Source organism: Nomascus leucogenys, chromosome 12 (assembly GCF_006542625.1).
Source record: "Nomascus leucogenys isolate Asia chromosome 12, Asia_NLE_v1, whole genome shotgun sequence".
NCBI lineage: Eukaryota > Metazoa > Chordata > Mammalia > Primates > Hylobatidae > Nomascus > Nomascus leucogenys.
In genome coordinates this window covers 85777562-85797692 of record NC_044392.1, presented here as the reverse complement: position 1 = coordinate 85797692, position 20131 = coordinate 85777562, and positions in this window count along the sequence as shown.

The window sequence follows — 20131 nt, the reverse complement described above, 5'->3', positions numbered from 1 at the left end:
CCAATGGAATAAAACTAAAATCAGATCTAGGGGCCTCATTTTTAGAATAACAGAGAAAAGTCAGAAAACATTTATTGAGCATCCACTTACTTGTCTAACATCAGGCTCTGGGGATACTCAGGTGAAGCCATGGTCTCTGCTCTCAAAGAGTTCTCAATCCAGAATCAAACGATGGGATACTTCATCTAGAAAAAGGTGGCCAGTGTGTTGATGGCTCAGTAAGCAAAGTCCATGAGAAATAGTTGTCTGAATCATGCTTACATCACCCACTGCCTCTAACCTAATATTTGCTCTTTGAAGCTACTCAGTAAACACTTTTTGAATGAATGAGTGACTTCAGTTTCACCTGGAAATGAGAAAAGTTAGGAAAAAAAATGAGAAAATCTTCTTTAATATTTTGAAATTCTAACTTAAGAGAGAATATATGTATATTTGCAGCTCCAGAAAGCAGAACTGAGGCAAAGGGTTCAGAGGGCAGGGAGGCAAATGGATCCTGCTCTTTTATGTTTGTTACTATGTTAAGGACACTGGTTGTATTATAAAACTAATGTTTATTTTTGGTTCTTAATGGCCATATCATTGTTGCTTTGCCTCCGGGCCTATTGACTAGAATCAAGGTAAAAAGAACAATCCTGAGTTTTCTGTCCAGAGTTGCATGTAGAAGCAAAACCAAAGACTTAACACAAAAGGGAAGTAAAACTGTGAAAAGTCCATTTCCAAAATTAACAAATAGAGAAAGCCTGAAAACCACATACCTCAGGGCTCCATTACATCTTCAAGTAAAACCAGGATCTAACTTTTGGCTCAGAAGTTTCCATCCCAGGCCACTTCAGCCGCACAACATTTCAATTCTATTATTTAAGGAATGGTTTGAAATATCCCCCAATTCAGCTTAACACCTCCCATAGCACATTTCTGCAGAACATAAGTGCACTGCCAAATGGCCAGCCCTGCCGCAAACACAGGTAGAGTAGCTGGGCCAACAGGAGAGTTTACATTTGTTTGGCAACTTCCTCCAGGCTATTAGAGCTGAGACTGCAAGAAGCTAAAAATGAGAAGTGCCTCACCACTTTTACAGTGAACTAAACAGAATAGCAAAGAGCGTGGCTCAGGTTCCAGTACCAAAAGCAAAGCAGGAGCAGTGATGTGCCCACTCCTTGGATGTTCCAGCACCAAAAGCAAAGCAGGAGCAGTGATGTGCCCACTCCCTGGATGTTCCAGCCCCTCAGCAGGTCACACACTGAAATGCTTTCTGAGGTCCATGGCTACAACTTGAACCCGTGACCCTCTGAATGAACACCAGAACCCAGACCAGCATGTCACAAACAGCTACTTCAATCCACCTCCCAGCCTACATTTAATTAAGTGAACACGATGAAAAATAAATGAGGTTGTACTTAAGCCTTCAAAGGCCTCCCTAACCTTACCTTTCCAGGGGACTTTTGGCTAGTTGGCTCTACTCTCCTGCTACCTCCATTTGCCATAAGTTGTTATATTACATTTAGGCTCAAATCTGCTCAGGCTATAATCCACAATCCATTTTTCATTTAACTTCTAAACGTTAAGAGAAATGGAAACCTCATCAGTAAACATTGTGACAGTTATCTTTTTAACTGTCATTTATATAAACTTAGGCACATCCCATTCTAAATCACGCTCAGATGAATCAGTTGTTCAAATATAAACATATTTAGCAGAATTCTGTCATTTCCTCATATGTATATTCATTTGCGAATGACTCACTTCATACATCTTCATAAACCTGAGAAACTATCTTTTGAGTTATTCACAGATTCAGGTGATGATGCCGGCAGAGTCAAAAGCTGACTACGTATGCAGGGCCAGCACTGGGAAAAAAGTAGCCAAAAGTCATAGCTCTGGGATCATTTTAATCTATCTTTGGGTACAAGAAATGTCACAGAGGTTCACCTGAAAAGAAATTATCCCTTTCTCTTAGCTTGTTTCGTACCACCTAATCCTCTAACTCTTTATTAAACATTATCTTTCCCATCTGCTCTAGTGAATGTTCAACACCTTGTGGACCAACTCCAGGCTGACTGGTTTTTATGGGCAGCATGAGCTCAGTTTTATGCACATACTTAGGATTATCTCAAGGACAAAGAGGATAAACAATCCATTAACTGTAATAAGCAACTGCACATCTCAAGGTAGCTACAGCATATATTTGATTTCAAAAGAAAAGACTGAATTAAAATATGTCTGTCCAGAAATGTCTAACCTCCAACATACGGAAACAGCATTTTCTGTTCTCCATGCTCTGGTAAGCGGTACTACTAGAAATCACATCTCAGTCCCGTTCAATCAGACTTTCCAGCCCTTAAATCTTATTTTAAGATCCGACACTAGAGCAAGAAAAAGACCCTTTTGAAACTACTCTTCCTGATTATCTCTGGGCAAAGCGTGTAGAGGATGTGTGGACACACACACACTTTTTTTTTTTTAAAGGAAAATGCATTGTTATTGCTTTGTGTAGAAAACTTAAATTCTTCACTTTAGAATTACATGTGTTCCCATTGCTTAAATTTGTAAAATATAAATCATGGAAATTTAGCCAAATACACAGTGTTATCTGAGAAAGCCAATCTATATTGCTAGCCTGTGTTAATTACAGATATTAGAACCACATTACTATTATTTATTTCAATATTTAATTCAATCTAAAGTAATCCACTAAGACCTCATTTCCCTACTTCCTAATTTAAATGTGAACATTATTGAAAAAGTCTTTGCTTATTTATTTTCATAAGAATCCCTTATAAATGCTTATCTTCTTGCATCTGTTTTATTGATGAGCTCAGTTCATTTTTTTGGCTAACCTTTCAAACAAAGGTACCTTGCTTTTGCTGTTACTATAAAGTTTTATGATCCTGTAATAATAACAATTATGATGACATCTGATCATACTGTATACATTAATGACCAGACATATCTGGCCACGTGTCTTCACAGCTTACTGATCTCACTGATGAGCAATGTCAGGCTTCCTCCTTGCAACTTGTATCTCAAGATAATTAAAAGCTAGCTTTTTTTTAGCAGTTTGAAGTTTGTTTTTCAGTGAATTGGTAATATCACATACTGCACAAAGAGAGAATGTACCAGTCACCTGCTCAGCTTTATGGCACAGAAAGTGTGAAAAACAGGTACAGGAGTTAACATACTCAGAGTGACAGCTTTCAAGCTCTTGCATATGCTTCTTTATCCATTACTTTTTCTAAGGAAAGAATGCTAAAATGCAGAGCTGAGTGTCATCTTCTAATTTCAGTTCAGGCCCTTACTTAATAGGTCAAAGCCAAAGTAAAACCAAAGTGAAGAACTACACAGGGCATTGAACTGGGCACAAGCTATCTTGAAGAATGCACAAGCCAGGGGTGGTGCCCTCCGGGGACAGAAGATGAGTAGAAGTGAGAAGGAGAACTACTTTTCACTGGATTCTCTTTTGTTCCAGTTGAACATTTTACTTGATGCCCACATTACTTTAATAACAAGAACAACAACGATAACAACTTAGAGATAACTGAATCGTGTTTGCCCCCTCCCAGTGCTGTAACAACCCACATCCATCCCAAAGGTCTGCCCTAGTGAAATGGTGCAGTAGCAAAGGTTGTGTTCCAAAGTCCCAGACCCTCACTCTTTGCTCCTGCTGCCTCATGGGGATCCCTCTTCACCCCGTTCTCTCAACCTCAGCCAGTGTCCTCAGGTTTCACCCTGTCCGAGCAAGTTTCCAAGAAACCATCTGATCTACTGAATATAAGTAAATAATGACAGTTTTGCTTCTGTACATACACATCAAAAAACAGTGTCAGATTGAAACAGTCCATTCAAAACCTCATTGTGAGAACACCGAAAACAAATTTGCCTGTATTAAACAATCAGTTGGTGAAGATGACTACGCATGTTTTCTGTTCAGGGGAAGAGGAGTATCTAGGCAGGGAAGCGAAGGACAGCTGAGATCATGGACACAAGGGTTAGCAAGTTTACGGGATCCTGTGCTGGAGACCAGCCCACTGCGTACCAGGTTGAGAGTGACCCAACACATCTCTGGGTGGAAGGCTGAAAGAACAATATCCTGGCCTCCAGCCCCTCCTGACATTGCTGGTGTCTGCTCAAACCCTAAGCACAATGATACACATAAAACACTGACACTAGATATCTTCAAGGAAATGTTACAGCCATTTCATCAAGCAGGACCCTGGACTACTGAAAATGTGCTCTGCAAGGTTCTTTGAATGCTTTCCGTGAGGTTGCTCTAACCTTAGACTGATTTTACTACTTTTCTGTGTTCTCAATGCCCCATTTTTGATACTGCTGTGAACCCAAATTTTCTTCTATTCACATATACATGCATTAGAACACAGTAAGACGAAAGATTGCCTACTTTGAGAATTAAATTTTTCACCTTTAGGTGGTTAGTAAGGCCAAACTCATTAATCTTCTATTTGCTGTATTCTGCAGTATAATTACATGGCACCAACCAGTGAAATTGCTGGTGAAAGGCCTGTGTTATGACTCCAGGGCTATTCTGCATGCCCATGTCATTCTGTAAAAAAGGTGGCATCAGAATACTGGCTCCCATTACTAAACAATTCTAGTAAGCATCTACTTTAAGACATCTGCTTTTGTGTCCATCTGGGAAATTATTACATTAAGATTAAGCATCACGCTGTTTTGCAAAATGTGAACATACTTAATACCACTGAACTATATACTTAAAAATAGTTAAGATCATAAATTTCATATTATGTATTTTTACCACAATAAAATTTTTTTAAAGATTAAGCATCACTGATCTTCCCCCAAGTTAAAAACATGTTTATTGCTTTTGCTGGATTTAGAGTAATAAATATCTGCTTTATAAAATCTAACACCAGAAAACAGTACAAAGCTATAAATGAAAGGCCTTTTCATAATCTTCCCTGACCAGGATATTCACTCTTAGCCATTTTGTATGTACTTTTGGAGATATCTGTTCTACACAAACCTTAATGAGAGCATATAGCATGCTGCGTCAGACTTTTTTTGTTTCAAGTAACAAAATCTAATTCAAACTAGCTTGAACATAAAAGATCTCACATAACTAACTCCAGATGTACATCCAGCCAACTTCAGGCATAGGTTGATCCAGATTCAAATGGTATTACCAGGACTTGGTTTCTATCCATCTCTCACCTGGGCCATTCTCAGACTCCACATGGTAACCTCCAGCAGCTCCAGGCTCACAGCCCTTTGAATTACATTCTAGCAACAAAAGGCAGAGAATCTCTTCCTGCTAATTCTTATACAAGTCTTATGATTTGTATAGACCAAACATGGTACAAAACAATCAATATGACCAGGAAAATGAAATATTCTGATTGGCCAGGTTTGAGTCTCACAGCACCCATAGAGCCAGCTGTCAAGCCAACTCCTTTCTAAAAAACTAACTCATAGGGGATGCCCCCAGAAAATCAGGGACTATTAACAGAAGGGTGAATGAATGCTGATAAGCAAAAACATCAAATGTCCCCAATACGTTTTCTTCTTTCATCTTTGGCATCAGGGCCAGCTACATAATTTGTGGGGCCCAGTGCAAAAGGAAAATATGGGGCTTCTTCTTCAAAAGGCAGTAAAAAAAAAAAGATGCTAAGTCTACTAAAATATAAAGCTCTTTCCATCTTTCTGAAGCCTCTTCTTCAACTTACCATGGTATTTTTTTTGCTATGTAATGTAAAGAAAAAATCTAAATTTGACTTATTAGCATGAAATTTACCATTCATCATTAGGTTGTTTTTAAATCCAAATATGAAACTTTTAATTCATATGTGGAATCACTACAATTACAATTCATATTTTATAGTTCATGCATGCACATGTATTTCATTCTTAGCAGAACTCAACTGTTTTCATTTCACTTTCTGGTATGTGCATCTTCTACAACACTTCCTACCTTCAGCTTACTGATGAGTAAAGTAAGATTTAAAGAAAAAGTAATTATATGTTGCCTTTCTTTCCCTTTACTTCTTTGTCATCGTTTTCAGCATAAGTGCTTGCCAAATACACAGAAGTACAACAAGTATGAAAGAATATGATAGAGTTTCTTGAACACTCTTGTTTCTTAGAATGTCGTTGTCTTCTTTCTTATTCAAAGCAAGTTCTGGTTTGAATGAACAGAGTGGCTTCTTGGGGCTGTCAGGGACCTCATTTGCTGAATAATAGATGGAACTCCCTTACCTTTTATTCACTTTGACCTCCCACACATCGTGGGTCCACAGGAATTCTGTGCCCATGGACATTGAAAATGCTATGTGCAAATGGGGTGGCAAAGAATGGCAGACATGCATATTGCATGTGTCTTCTCGGCTCATGCACATGAGCCATTGTCCCATCAGACTACACTTACAAAACATGACTTTAAAGATAAAATTCTTAAGAATTTCAAGATAGTGACAATCAATCATTAAACCAAGCGTGGGGCCCTTCTGAGCACAGGGCTCTTTGCAACTCTGCACAGATCACACACCCATGAAGCTGGCCCTGGGTCTCAATAAACTAAATCAAACTATTTAAATAACCAAAAGTGACTGAAAAGTTCTGCAAAAAGACTGAGATATGGTTAAGGAAACCCACTTCTCAGAAAGAAAGGGCATTCTACAGAGAGCAGTGGCAACAGTTATTAAGGTAAAAAAAAAAAAAAAAAACAGGAACCATTTCAAGTGTCTGCCCTACAATTTATGACTACTCAATTCAACCTATCACACCTGTAAAACTCATTCATTTTTAATGGTTTTATAGTATTCCATTGTCTGATTGCACTACAGTTTAACAGTCCCATATTAACATTTAAGCTCTTTCCAATTTTCTGTAGGACTTTCATGACTATTCTTGAACACTTACTTGATTATTTTCTTAAGATAAATTTCCAAGAGTAGAATTGCTGAGTCAAACAAGATGCATGTTTTTAATTTTTATACTCATTGCCAGACTGCCTTTTAAGATGACACACTAGTTCACTAGTACTATAACACTGTACGAGAAAGCCTATTTCTTCACACTCAGCACTGGATATTACCATTCTTTTTCATCTTTACCAATCTGAATGATGAAAAATGATATTTCTGCACATTTCTTGAACTATGGATGAGGATGAGCATTCTTTTTATGGTTATTGTTCAACTTCATTTTTAACATTTCTGAACATTCAAATTCTACTGAAGGCCCCTGTCCCATTCTGTATGACAGATGAAAGAAAAAAATGAATTGAAGCAATATATTATTTCCTACCAAAATGAGTGCTAATAATAAGAGCAAACATTTATTAAGTGCTTACTATATACCAAGCACTTTATACACATTTCTCTTTAAATTCTCACAATCTCATTGAATCAAAAAAATCTTGAGGACGATTATTATCCCCATCTTACAGACGAAAGAAACAGCGATTTGGAAAGCTTAACTAACGTATGTGGCAGAGTAAGGACCCAGTGGGAACATAGATCTACCTGAAGCCAAAGTCTGCTATACGACTATGTTTCTAAATTCAATCTGATGTTTTTAATTTTCATATTAATATGGCAAGCAGTCCTGCATCTGGTTGAATTAGAGCATAAAATAATCCTTAGCCACAGAATGACATTGTCTAATACCTAGCAAACCCTGAGGATATTAACCAAAAGGAAGAATGTTACCCAAACTCTATCTGTCTGGCCAGGAGCTGAAAGCAACTAGGAAAGCTGAGTGTGCATCACTCATCTTGAAGCCTCATAAAAGAAGGGAAATTGTATTTGCAAGTCCAATTTCTGAATGTTTGAAGAAGCCTCGCAGGAACACTGCAGTGAGGAGTTAAAATGAGGGCCCTGAGAGGGGATGTGGATAATATAGTGTGTGGGGCTCTCTACTGGAGGGTATGTAAATACTTTATACACTAATTCAATTACATTTTCAGATTATGCAGGAAGACTGATTTAAGCAACAGTTCACACCGCTGCCCCATCACCCATGCATGCATGCAGGAGAACTGAGTTAAGAGACCTGAGTCGACCTTAACTCTGTATTTCTTGACTTTTATGGGCATAAGTTGGAACTTTAATGTTTTATTAATGTCGAGTTTTTGGAGTTGGTATTCAAAATATTTCAAGCAAAGATATGACAGATCTCAAATACCTGGAACCTGTTCACATTGGCAGGTAGTAAAAAAAAAAGTCCACTATCTTAGACAAATTATTGACCAAAGAACTCAGTGGGATTATTTTGCTTACATTATTATATAAAGGATTCTGACTCCACAAAAAGTGAAAATATTTAACTTGCAATTATTTATATATTGGCATGGATAATGTATATACTTATGAATTTTTGAAAGTCCCTGTTCCAATGTATAATTAAATACATTCTTAAATTGATCATCTTCGGCGAATGGGCAATAAGGAACTATAAATAAGATTTGCTCAAAGCACAAAGGAAATGAGCTAATCCTTGCAAATGCGTCAGAAAGTCAAGAAATTATAGTGTCTTCCTTTTTATTCGTATCATGTATTGATTTATGAAGAAGTCTCTTCCAAAACCTTAAGGCGCTGATTGTATTTATTGTTTTCTAGGAGGAAATTCAAAGATAAGCCAAGGTTGCAATTTTCAGTAATAAAAACTTTTCTGTCAGACTGGTTCTCTTCAATTTCAGAAGGTTTATCCTCTGGAAAATAGTGAGATTTATGTAGAAATTTTCTGACAGAAGAGGGTGGAGTTACATTGAGAGTTTATTTCAGCTTTTTTGCATCTGAATAAATAAATGTATTTGGTGACATGTATTTTCCTTGAAAATATTATTTAATGACAGATTCCCTTTTGAAAGGCCAAGGATCGATGTGCTGTAAAAATTTTAATCAGATTATTAACCATTAATGGGTGTTAACACATTTTCTCAGTGTTACTTGTGTTTTTGCCAACGTTTATATGACTTGCTTTACCTCTTTCCCAGTTCATTTGCAATTTTCACAGGTTTTATTAGGGAGATTTTTATTTTTCCGGAAACTGAAGATTTTAGGTTACACGTTTCCATATTCATAAATGTCTTGACTATGAAGAATAAAGTGAAAAAAGATTTAAACTGGGCAAAAACACTGCTTATAAAACATTCAGGAATAATCATATCAACTAAAGCAACTGCTTGTGCAAAGACAAAGGGGGCCAAATCCTGTCCTTGGATGTGCACACACAGCTCCTATTAGCCGTTGAAAACAGCTACGTGAGTGTAGCCAAGGACAGTGTTTAGCCCAATTTGGTCTAATTTATCCAGACCACTGCAGCCATGAAAGATAAAGACAGATTATAAGACATTTTGCACGTCAGTACAGTAGTATGCTTTGTGTTTTTCCAATCCCCAGGGTTTCCTAGATCAGGCCAAATGTCAGTGACTGCATCTGAGTTTGAAAAGTATATACAGCAAATTTATATACTTTGCAATGCTACTTGCCATAGTTGGCAGCCCTATCTCAGAGGATGCCATTCTTTCAGTGTTGGGAGCCAAACTATAGCAAATTAAATTTACCAAAAAGAAACAGGCTTAGTCATATGCAAACAAAAATAAATGCTAAAACAGAAATAGAAGAACATTTGTTTTAAACAATTTTTTAAGATACCAATCAAGAGATATTGAACTAATGTGTTTTACTCAAGAATAGGGCCATAAGTCACAGGACTGGCTTTGTAAAAGCCAGTGCTTAGAAGATTGGTGAAAGAATCATCAATTCCCCACCAAATTGGTGCCTCTGTACACTATACATATCTTGAATATCTAATAACCTATCTTTCTTATACAATATTATAGAAATTATCCAATAATGGGACCACCATCCCCCTATTTTTTCTTCCACTGACATTTCACAGAGAGAAAGAAAAAAATGATTTGGCAAACTCTTTTGTAAATCCATGTCAAACAGCACACTGCCAAATATGTTCTGTTTATTGAAGTTAATGGATACCCAGGGATATTTGCCCTTGTGGTAGACACTTATTTGACACTTCTTATTTACTGACAACTTTTGAATGCTTCTTGTCTGCTTCATGTGTCTGGTAACCCAATCCAGGGCTTTTTACATGAGTAAAACTATCGATGTCAACAAAATACTTGACATGAGTACAAGATGTATCACTAAGGCCATCTCAAAACTTTTGGGGACATGTCAAGAACAGATTAAGGGAGAAAGAGAGATTTATGAGTAATTTGTCAAATTTCACAAAATGTAAGCTGATATTTTATGTAAATGTTATACCATTCTCTAGAGAAAGAAACGTTTCAAATTCCATAAATCTGACATGCTGATGGAAAGTGTGTGTGTGTGTGTGTGTGTATGTGTGTGTGTAGAGAAGGGAATACACACATGTGTGCATCACACAATTATACTATGTGCTCAGACCTGTCAGGTTTAGTCTATAGCAGTAGTTCTGCAAACGGCTTAACAAGCTAAAAAAAAAAAAAAAGAATAAAAATGTTTAAACTTTTGGCCAAAATAAAGCAACTGAATGTGGTTTTAAATTGTCCACACCAGGCTTTGCTCTTTTCTGGAGATGGCAATGAATTCAACATGCCCATAAAATTCCAGAGAAGGTACGGATTAATAATGATGTTGGCAGCATGATGGGTGGGACGTTTGGGGAGACTGCAGTAAAAATATCAAGCTATAGCCTTCCTTTTTCCCTAAGAGAAGTAACATCCAAGAGCCTACATGGTTCTTTTCTTTCTTTCCCCTTGAATTTGCAAAAGTTGATTGGAAAAGTCTGCTCCTGGTTTTAAGGCTGAAGTTGGTCATCCGGACCATGGATAACTGCAAGATAAAGGTCTGTGATGCACAGCTTGTGAAACAGGAACCAAAATCAATGCAGATGATATACTGGGAACTTCATACTCCAAAGGCACAGGGAGTTAGACAAAGTCTCAGGCAGTAAAGGGTTAACAATCCAAAGTTAAACCAAAGAAGGCTGAGAGTCAAGAAATTGGGTTGTCTGAGAAAGGGTGCTTGCCTCCTCTGAGACATCAGCCATTAGCATCATCCCAAATAATTGTTCATTCACTGCTTCTGCTTTTTGCTGGGCTTGTGTAGCCCTGGAACTACAGGCAGAAAAGGAACGAAAAGACTCTTCTGCTTGGTACAAGGACAATTTTGTTAACATTATCAGGTCATTTTGATGGTGCCACTCTAATGAATTGAACAATTCAGCACTCTGAGGCAGTCCCCTAAAGGTCATCATCAAGTAGATCTAATTACAGTGGCAAATTACATGACAAGGAATTTTCTTTCTCCACTCTGTGGCTTGCATATTTTTTTGCTAATTTCTCAATCTGTGCATTGAAGTTAATAATCATTAACGTACTAAAGTATCTTGAGCTTCAGGGGGAAAGTTTGAGAATTATGTAGACAGAAGTGCTATTGTTTATAACAACAACAATAATAGCAATACTAGCTTCCACATATTAAACACAAACCATGTGGTCAATAACATACTACGTAGTTCACACAATATCTCATATTCATAAAAATTCTAAGAAGTGGGTTTATTATCCAAGTCATACAGATTTTTTTTAATTATGGGTTCAGAGAGAGTAAAAAATTTTCCCCACTTCATACAAGTAATTCAAGGTATAAGCAGAGTTGTTACATTTGCATAAAAACTGGACTCCAGGTTTGTGCTTATCAGCTCTTGGGTTAATATGGAACCAAGGTCAAATCCTCACCAAGAAGAAGGTTGATTTTTATTTGTATGTCCACCCTTTCTGAAAGTCATCAGAAAGATTCCCGGTTCCACAAATATAAATTTGTCTGTTACCTTTTCTCAGTACCCTTGTGATTACAGGTGATTTCTTCTCCTTGTAACATTAGGTGTCATGGATATCTTCGTTTCTGTTTTTGTTTCTCTAAAAAATAAGAAGAAATGGATAAATACTCACAATATGTTTGTATCCACAAATGAAGCTGAATTGAAATTGGTAATAAATGGTCTCTCAAATATTGTTTTCATTTGCTAGTGCTATACCTAATGACTGACAATTTCCTCATCTTTATTCTCAAACAAGCTGAATGGCATTGGTGTTCTGAGCATTGTATGAAAGAAAGGCAAGTCCCGATTTTTTTTTATTTGACTGGTAAACTGATTTTACAAGATTGACAATTTGTATTCACATCCTGATATTCTTTGGGAACTCATCAGGGCCTCAGTGCACCAAACAAGGTGATAATACAAAAGCAAAGAACCATTAACTATTTCTTGTATCACCAAATGTTCCCAATATTCTACACAACAAACTAGTACTTTGTCAGTTGAATTTTTAAAGTCATCCTTGAAACTTTTTCTTTAGGCATTTTTTTTCCTTATGCTAAACTTTTTGAAAAAAGAAAACTCACTAATGTTTAATCAGAGTATTTTTCCAACTCTATCTGTCTCTATGACCTACACCCCTGCTGAGTCATATTGGTCAAGGCCATCTCTCCTGTGGAGTCTCTCCTTCAGCCCTCCAAGGCTGCTGTGTTAGGCCGTTCTTGCATTGCTATAAAGAAATACCTGAGGCTGAGCAATTTATAAAGACCTTTAATTGGCTCATGGTTCTATAGGGTGTACAGGTGTGGCATGAGCATCTGCTCAGCTTCTGGCCTCAGGACGCTTACAGTCACGGCAGAAGGTGAAAGGGGAGCAGACACATCGCATGGCAAGAGAAGGAGCAAGAGAGAGAGAGGAGGGGGCCAGGCTCTTTTAAACAAATGGCTTTTGCATGAACTCGCTCATTACCAAAGGGATGGCCTTGAGCCATTCATTAAGGATCTGCCCCATGATCCAAACCTCCACCCCATGATCTGCTCCACCTCCAACCTTAGGGATTACATTTCAACAGGAGATATGGAGGGGCAAACATCCAAACTATATCAAATGCCTTTCAGGAAAAGAGAAAAATTGGTATCTGAAGCTCTCTGAGCATATGAGAAGAGCATTTGGTTCATACGAGAAGAGATCACCACCCCCATCTCTCCTCTTTTTGCCATTTTACTCCTTTGTCTGCCAAAGTACACAGCAACAAGAAGTTCCAAGAAGACAGGAACCTGGCATGCCTTATCCAACATCCTATTCCTAGTGCACAGAATAGTGTCTGAGAACCTGACAGATGCTCATTAAATATGTATTAAATAAATAAAAAGTCATATCTGAATATGGGGGCTATCAAGGAATTTTGATTATCCAAAATGAAAAGTTTTGATTCTCCATTCCTCAGGATCAGAAATCGTAAGTGTTTGATATGATTACAACAGGTTCACACTGCCTCCCCTCTCCTTCCTCAGAGCTAAAAATCTGTCTCTATAATTGTTTCTGGTCACAAAGTTATATATGTATATTTTGCATCATTGGGACATTATTATCTGGGCATCTTGGCTACTGAAGACTGATCCTTTCCCCATTCAACATAGTAGATTTGGGTAGAAGGGTGGAAAGGTTAAAAAACAAATCTAAAACTTCAGTACATAACAAATGAAAGATATAAGATAAAATTATAGGCCACTTCCTGGAAAAAGTTATGCCCAACACTACTGATTAATTTACAATATGACATTATAGTGGTGTCTAATTTATTATATAACTTTTCCCAATTTAAAATAGGAATGTGTTAAATAGAATTTCTAAAATGTCTCATTCTAATCTCCAGACTGTGAATATGACAAAATATCATGCCCATAAATATATTACATCACATGGCAAAAGGAGCTTTGTAGATGTAATTTAGGTTGCTAATCAGTTGACCCTAAAATTAGGAGATCACCCTGGATTATACCAGTGGTCCCAATGTAATCATATGAGTCCTAAAAATCTGAGAGCATAGTCAAAGGGTGAAATCTAAGAGAATCAAAACAAGACTTGCCATGGCTGGTTTGAAGAGGGAGGAGGCCAGGTGAAGAGAAATTTGAGTGGTCTTTAGCAGCTAACAGCAGCTCCCAGTTGACAGCCAGCAAGGACACAGGGACTTCCATCCTACAACTGCCAGGAACTAAATTTTGCCAACAACCAAACAACCTTAGAATGGGATCTTCCCAGAGCTTCCATATAAGAGCCTAGCTCAGCCAATATCTTGATTTCAGCTTTGTGATACACTGAACATAGGACCCAGTCAAGCTATCCTGGACTTTTGATCTGTAGAAACTGTGAAATAATAAATTTGTGTTGCTTTAAGCCTCTAAGTTTATGGTAATTTTTACAGCAGCAACAGAAAGCTAATAAAGGGAATGATAGAGTATCTGGCTTCACATCATTAAAAATAAATATTTATAAAGAGTTTAAACATAAGAATAAATTTTTACTTGCGGGGTATTTTTTTAATGTTCAAACTGGGAAGCATTCTTTATGGTTCTATAATGAATGGAAGGGTGAGAGGGGTGGGGAAGATAATCCGACAGAGGTATATGCTAAAAATTAATATCAAACATTACCCAGGGAAGTTGAGTCACTCAATCAACCAGACTTGATTGTTTATCTGTTATCCACAAAACATCAAGCTGAGCAATGGATATAGAGATTAATCAAATAGAGTCCGAGTTATAGACCCTATACTATAACAGAAAAATAACATAAAGTGTGAGAAATGCTATCATTTTTATGGGTAAGTGTGCCACAATGGGATAGAAAGGAACTGAAGATAATTGAAAGGGATAGCTCAATCCATTACCAAGTCTTTTCCATTATTGTTCTTTCATATCACTAAAACCCACCACTTATTTTTACCTCTATATATCCATATTACCACTCTATCGGATCAGACCAAGGCCATCTTGCCTAGATTTCTGCCACAGCCTTTTAACCCAACTTCCTGCCACCACTCTTACCATCACCAAATTCATTATCGCAGTCCAGAGTGGTATTTCCAGAATATTACTGTGATGATGTTACTCCTCTGTATAATATTAACATGTTTCAGTAGTTTCTCATTGCCTTTATACAATTTCCAAACTCTTTAAAAATGGCTCATGTGGCCTTCCATGACCTGGTCCCTGCCTCCTGTCCAGCCCATTTCTTACAATACACACCCTAACCCCTGTGCTCCAATCACAATGAACTCCTTGAAGTTATCTGAACATTCCTGTCCTCTCTCCTTTGAATTTTGGTAGAATTGCTCCTTCTTCCTGGAACTCTCACCCTTGGCCCCACATGACCTAGACTGTTCCTAATCACCCCTCAAGCTTCTGTCTAGAAGTAAGTCCTCTTTGACCCCCACAAGCATACGACTGAGTATTTTCCATGTGTAGACTTTACATCATGAATTGTATTTGCCTATTTACTTGTCTTTCTTCTACCCTACATTGTAATATCTGTGGGGGCAGAGACCATGTTCCACTCCCCTTTGTATCTCAAGAATCGGAGTAGTAGATAATCAGTAAAAATATGCATACTGATAGGTGTGCTGTAAGCCAACAGTTGGAAAATATCAAAAAGTCAGGAGAAGTTGATAGTATTAAAAGATGAGACAATATTGAAAATTGGAAATGGGTCACTTGGCCTAGTGTTGGCCAATGCGCTATTGGATCTAGCATTAGGAAGTCATCTTGCTTGTAGGGGTCAAAGAGGACTTATTAGTCATCTTAGCAAGACCAGCTTCAATTGGATAAGAAGTGAGTGGGAGCTGAGGAAACAGGGACAGTGCTTTTGTAGAGAACAGAAAATGTACTCCAAAGCACAACTTTAAAAGGCTTCATAGTTTAGAAAAATGTCTAAAACTCCATTTCCTGGCAGAAAGGGCCAAACTTTGGCCCAAAAACTAAGGTTGAGACACAGTTTAAATGAGGAGTATATGAAAGCTACAATCAAGGAAACCATAAAACCAAAAATTGAGTATCCAGAAACAGCTCTCTGAAGGCAGGGTGAAAAACCAAGCCATAGAGAACAAAGATTATGAGCTAGGAGAGAAAAGAAAAAGACAGGACATGAGCTCCTAGGTGATTACCTGGAATAGGTGTGGCCTTCTTTTACTAACTCCCAATGCATGGTGAGTGGGGGGGAGGATGGTAAGTAAAAGAGGGCTGGCTGCACACAAAGGGCCAAGGTAGGTAAGATGAGAGTTGGGAGGAGGCTAAAGCCAATAGGAGATGGGGAAGATTAGATTTGATCATGTCTGTAGGCTGAAGAGAGGGAATCAGAGATAAGAGAAAGAAAAAAAATTTACATCCACGGAGGAGGTCAGAGGAGATAGAATCCAATGAACCCAAAAAGTTAATAATGGGATGAAAGAAAAGCCCTCTTACTTTAAGACTGAAGAAGAAATACTAAAAGATGTGTGCTTCTTGGCCAGGCACAGTGGCTCACACCTGTAATCCCAGCACTTTGGGAGGCCGAGGCTGGCAGATCACTTGAAGTCAGGAGTTCAAGACCAGCCTGGCCAACATGGTGAAACCCCGTCTCTACTAAAAATACAAAAATTAACCGGGCATGTTGGCGCATGCCTATAATCCCAGCTACTCAGGAGGCTCAAGCAGGAGAATCGCTTGAACCAGGGAGGTGGAGCTGAGATTGCGCCATTGCACTCCAGCCTGGGCAACAAGAGCAAAACTCCATCTCAAAGGAAAAAAAAAAACAGGTGTGCTTCTGTAGGCGAGTCTGTAGGTGGAAGCAAAGAAAGTCCAAGGAGATAGCTTGGAGCTGCTATAATCTCTGTAAATTATGAAGAAAGGGTAAAGGCTGAGAGTGAGGGGCATGAGAAGAATGGTATGAGTTTAAAGGTTTCAAACAGCTGCCTCAAGAGGAATTCTAGAGGAAGTCCTTCGGGGACAAGTGAGAGGATTGCCAAGCTGCATTGAGAGCCCAGCCAAAGTTACATAATTAAAGAATAATGATTATTTTTCCTGAATCTTAATTTCCATACACATCCAGAAAATGTTGCCCTGCTTGCATATGTTGCTGCTTCCACAAAAGAAGCTAACTTTGAGAGAAAGAAAATCCAATTGAATTTTTAAAATAATTTCTTTTGTAAAATGGTTTTACAAGTGTCTGTGGTTAATTTCCAAATACTGGAAAGTCAACAATTTTTGTAAATCACAACCACATGTGTTTTATGCTTATATGTGTTTCTACCTTTTCACATTTGGTTTAAAAAAAACAATTATAGATGGGGGTAAAAACGTCAGCCAACAGGGTTTTGTGGATCACACAGCCCCATGCAATTAAGGCACCATTGTTAATTTTCAAATTGTCATAATCCATTTGAGAATTTAAGACAATTCAAAAAACAATTATGAGTGAATGAAAAGTGAATTGGGCAATCAACTGAGATGAAATTCAGCCCAGAGAAACAAAACGTCGAGGAAAAAAATCCTAGATTATGGGAAGAATGAAAGGCATATGGAAGTGACTGATTGTGTGGGGATGGCCTTTAAAGGCCAAGGTTACTTGACAAGAAGGTGGTAGGGGTTTGTTTTACACTGAATGGGATTTAGCTGTTTCGTTAAGTGCAGCAGATTTGGCTTTTTCATTTTTAAGTTGCATAATAAAAATGTTTAAGCCTACCCAGATGCACATAGATATAGCTGTATGTTGTTTACCTAAGACTATCATATAGCAGCAAATAAACAAAACCAGTCCCCACAGACATTATGGAGCAGCTTGCTGCAAAACAGAATTTCCATTGCTTATTCTGATTCTATGAGGGAAGATTAATTTCTGATGCATCTAAATGAATTATTTTACCCTAAATCTACAAGTTGAAATTATCATGCCCTATAATTTTTAATTTTTGAACTTGAAATAATGTAGGTGAGAGGATCATCTTCATCTTCAAACAACCTAAAAACACTCTGGTATATTCTGTGGAAGGCCACACTAATGTGTTCCAAATTAATGTTTAAAAATTTCTGTTCCCTGAAATTTTACATTCCACACAAGCAAATAGGCCCATGGAGAGGAGTCAAATATTATTACCTGATGGCTCCTGTCCTTTTAAATTCTTCTTGCTAAACCTCTATTCTCCTCTAAGCCATTTCCTCCTCTTCCAATCATCATTCTATGCCTTTTTTAAGGCATCAGCCAAGATTCATCGGATGCTTTCCTTGATAAGTCACAAACCATCATGATTTTTCTCATGGTTTAAATTCCCTCTGAACTCATTCATTCATTCACTTACTCATTCATGCATCGTTGTGCACCTACCATATGGGACCTCCATAGCATCAAGTTCAGTGTTCTTCATGCAAAGTGCATTTATTCTATGCCTCCTTAGGGTCCTGGAACTATGCTAAGCACCATAAAACTTACAGGAAGAAGTAAGTATATGCAATGATTTGTTTCTTTCAAAAAGACTTCAAGCAACCAGCTGTCAAAAACAAACTATAGTACAGTAACATGATATACAAAATAAAAGAAAAAAAGTCAAGCAATAAAAGAGAAGAAATTTATATCAAAATTCTCGGCTGAATTTCTAGCAGTTACAATGGGGAAATTAAATGGATCATGAAGCCCTCATTCTCTAGTAAAAGAAATGCTATTTCTTTTAAAAAGATTATAAGTTGAGCAGGAATAACAAAAACATGGCAATGCTGGTACTGCTAATGCCACAGCCTCAGAATCATTCTTTACAGAGCATACCAGTGAGTAACTACTAATTCATCAGAGATGCCACTCAAAAAACAAATTCTTCTCATTATCCCTTGTATAAATGAAGTTTTTCCCTCAAGAATTTTGCCATTTGAAAATGATAATAAAGCATGCATACCTGTAAAAATTGGAGAACATTTTACAGCTAAACTGTGTGATGCTAGTTAATTATTTCTGATACTTCTTTGTACCCCTGCTAGCAATGAATGTATTCCTTGCCCATGGTGGGCACATACAAATCATTGCCTGGTTAACTTACAATGCAACATGATTTCAGAGACAGAGGACTCTGCTAGTGAGAAATCTTTCTTGCAGAGGAAGAACGGAAACCGAGCCTAAAAAGATGAGCGTTTGTTGAATGAGTGAACTAAGATCTTGAATCAGTTAACTTTTTAGAAGAGATTGTTTTTAAAATCATAATAACTAAACTGAATCTGTACTCTTGCATAGCGACTTCTCCATCTAAGTTGCATTTTCCCAATAATTCTTTGTTCATTTTATACTGAAGCCTGCTTTCTTCTGCTTTCAGACTTTAATATGTTAAAAATCCACAGATACCAACTCAGTGTGTTGGCCTTTATAGCCACACAAGAAAGTAGGGGGCAGTTTGTTGGTGCCCTCCACTTTGTCTTCTTGAGATGCGCAAGAGTTTTGTGTCATCTAAGGAAGTAGAAGTTCCTTATAAGGTTAACAGTTCAAGGAGCTGTTAAAAGATCATTTTAATTGCATCAATAATCCATTCAACAGCACCTACTGGATTTGTCTACTAAATTAGCCTTTGGTTTTCATCTCCAAAAAAGAAAAAAAAATTCATTTTCATTTCCTTCCTGTTGCTGGTAGTTAGAGGTTACAATATGCAAAAGCATATATGCTGTAGACACCCCCAAATCAGTAAGTACTCAAAATTGTGTGCAAAATATGAATAAAATATTGATTTCATTAAAAATGTTAAGGACTACTTAATTCAAAAACATTTTATATGTTTGCATATTTATTTCTAAATTTGCATATTTGTTTGCATATAACTTGTAAAGATGAATGTTAATTATACTTTAAAATCATTTATAAATTGTAACTAAGAATGTTGTATGAATTTTTAAAACTGCCAAATTCTCAAGTACAACTAATTATAAAGTGTCATGTAAAGTACACTGGAGCAGACTTCATATTGAAAAAATATTGAGATCTTGACGAATAGAAAAGCAAAATTATTAACTGCACTTGCTGATTAAATGATACCTCAGGCAAGTGAAACTTAAGTGACACTTCATGCTTTTCCAAAGCATCCATTTACCGCCACTGAATTATGACGAGAAACTCATGCTCCTAACCAGACAAATATTTTACCTGATGCCTCCACATTATCCCATGTTTAAATGTGAGCTTCTGAGAATTATTCCATATTTTGGTTGTACATATTCTGAAAATGACAAAGAATAAGTAAATAGGAATCATAATAAGCAGTAAAGCTACTTCAGCAGCACCCTGTGTCAAATGAGGTGAGCTGAGGCGATTTGACTGTGCACTA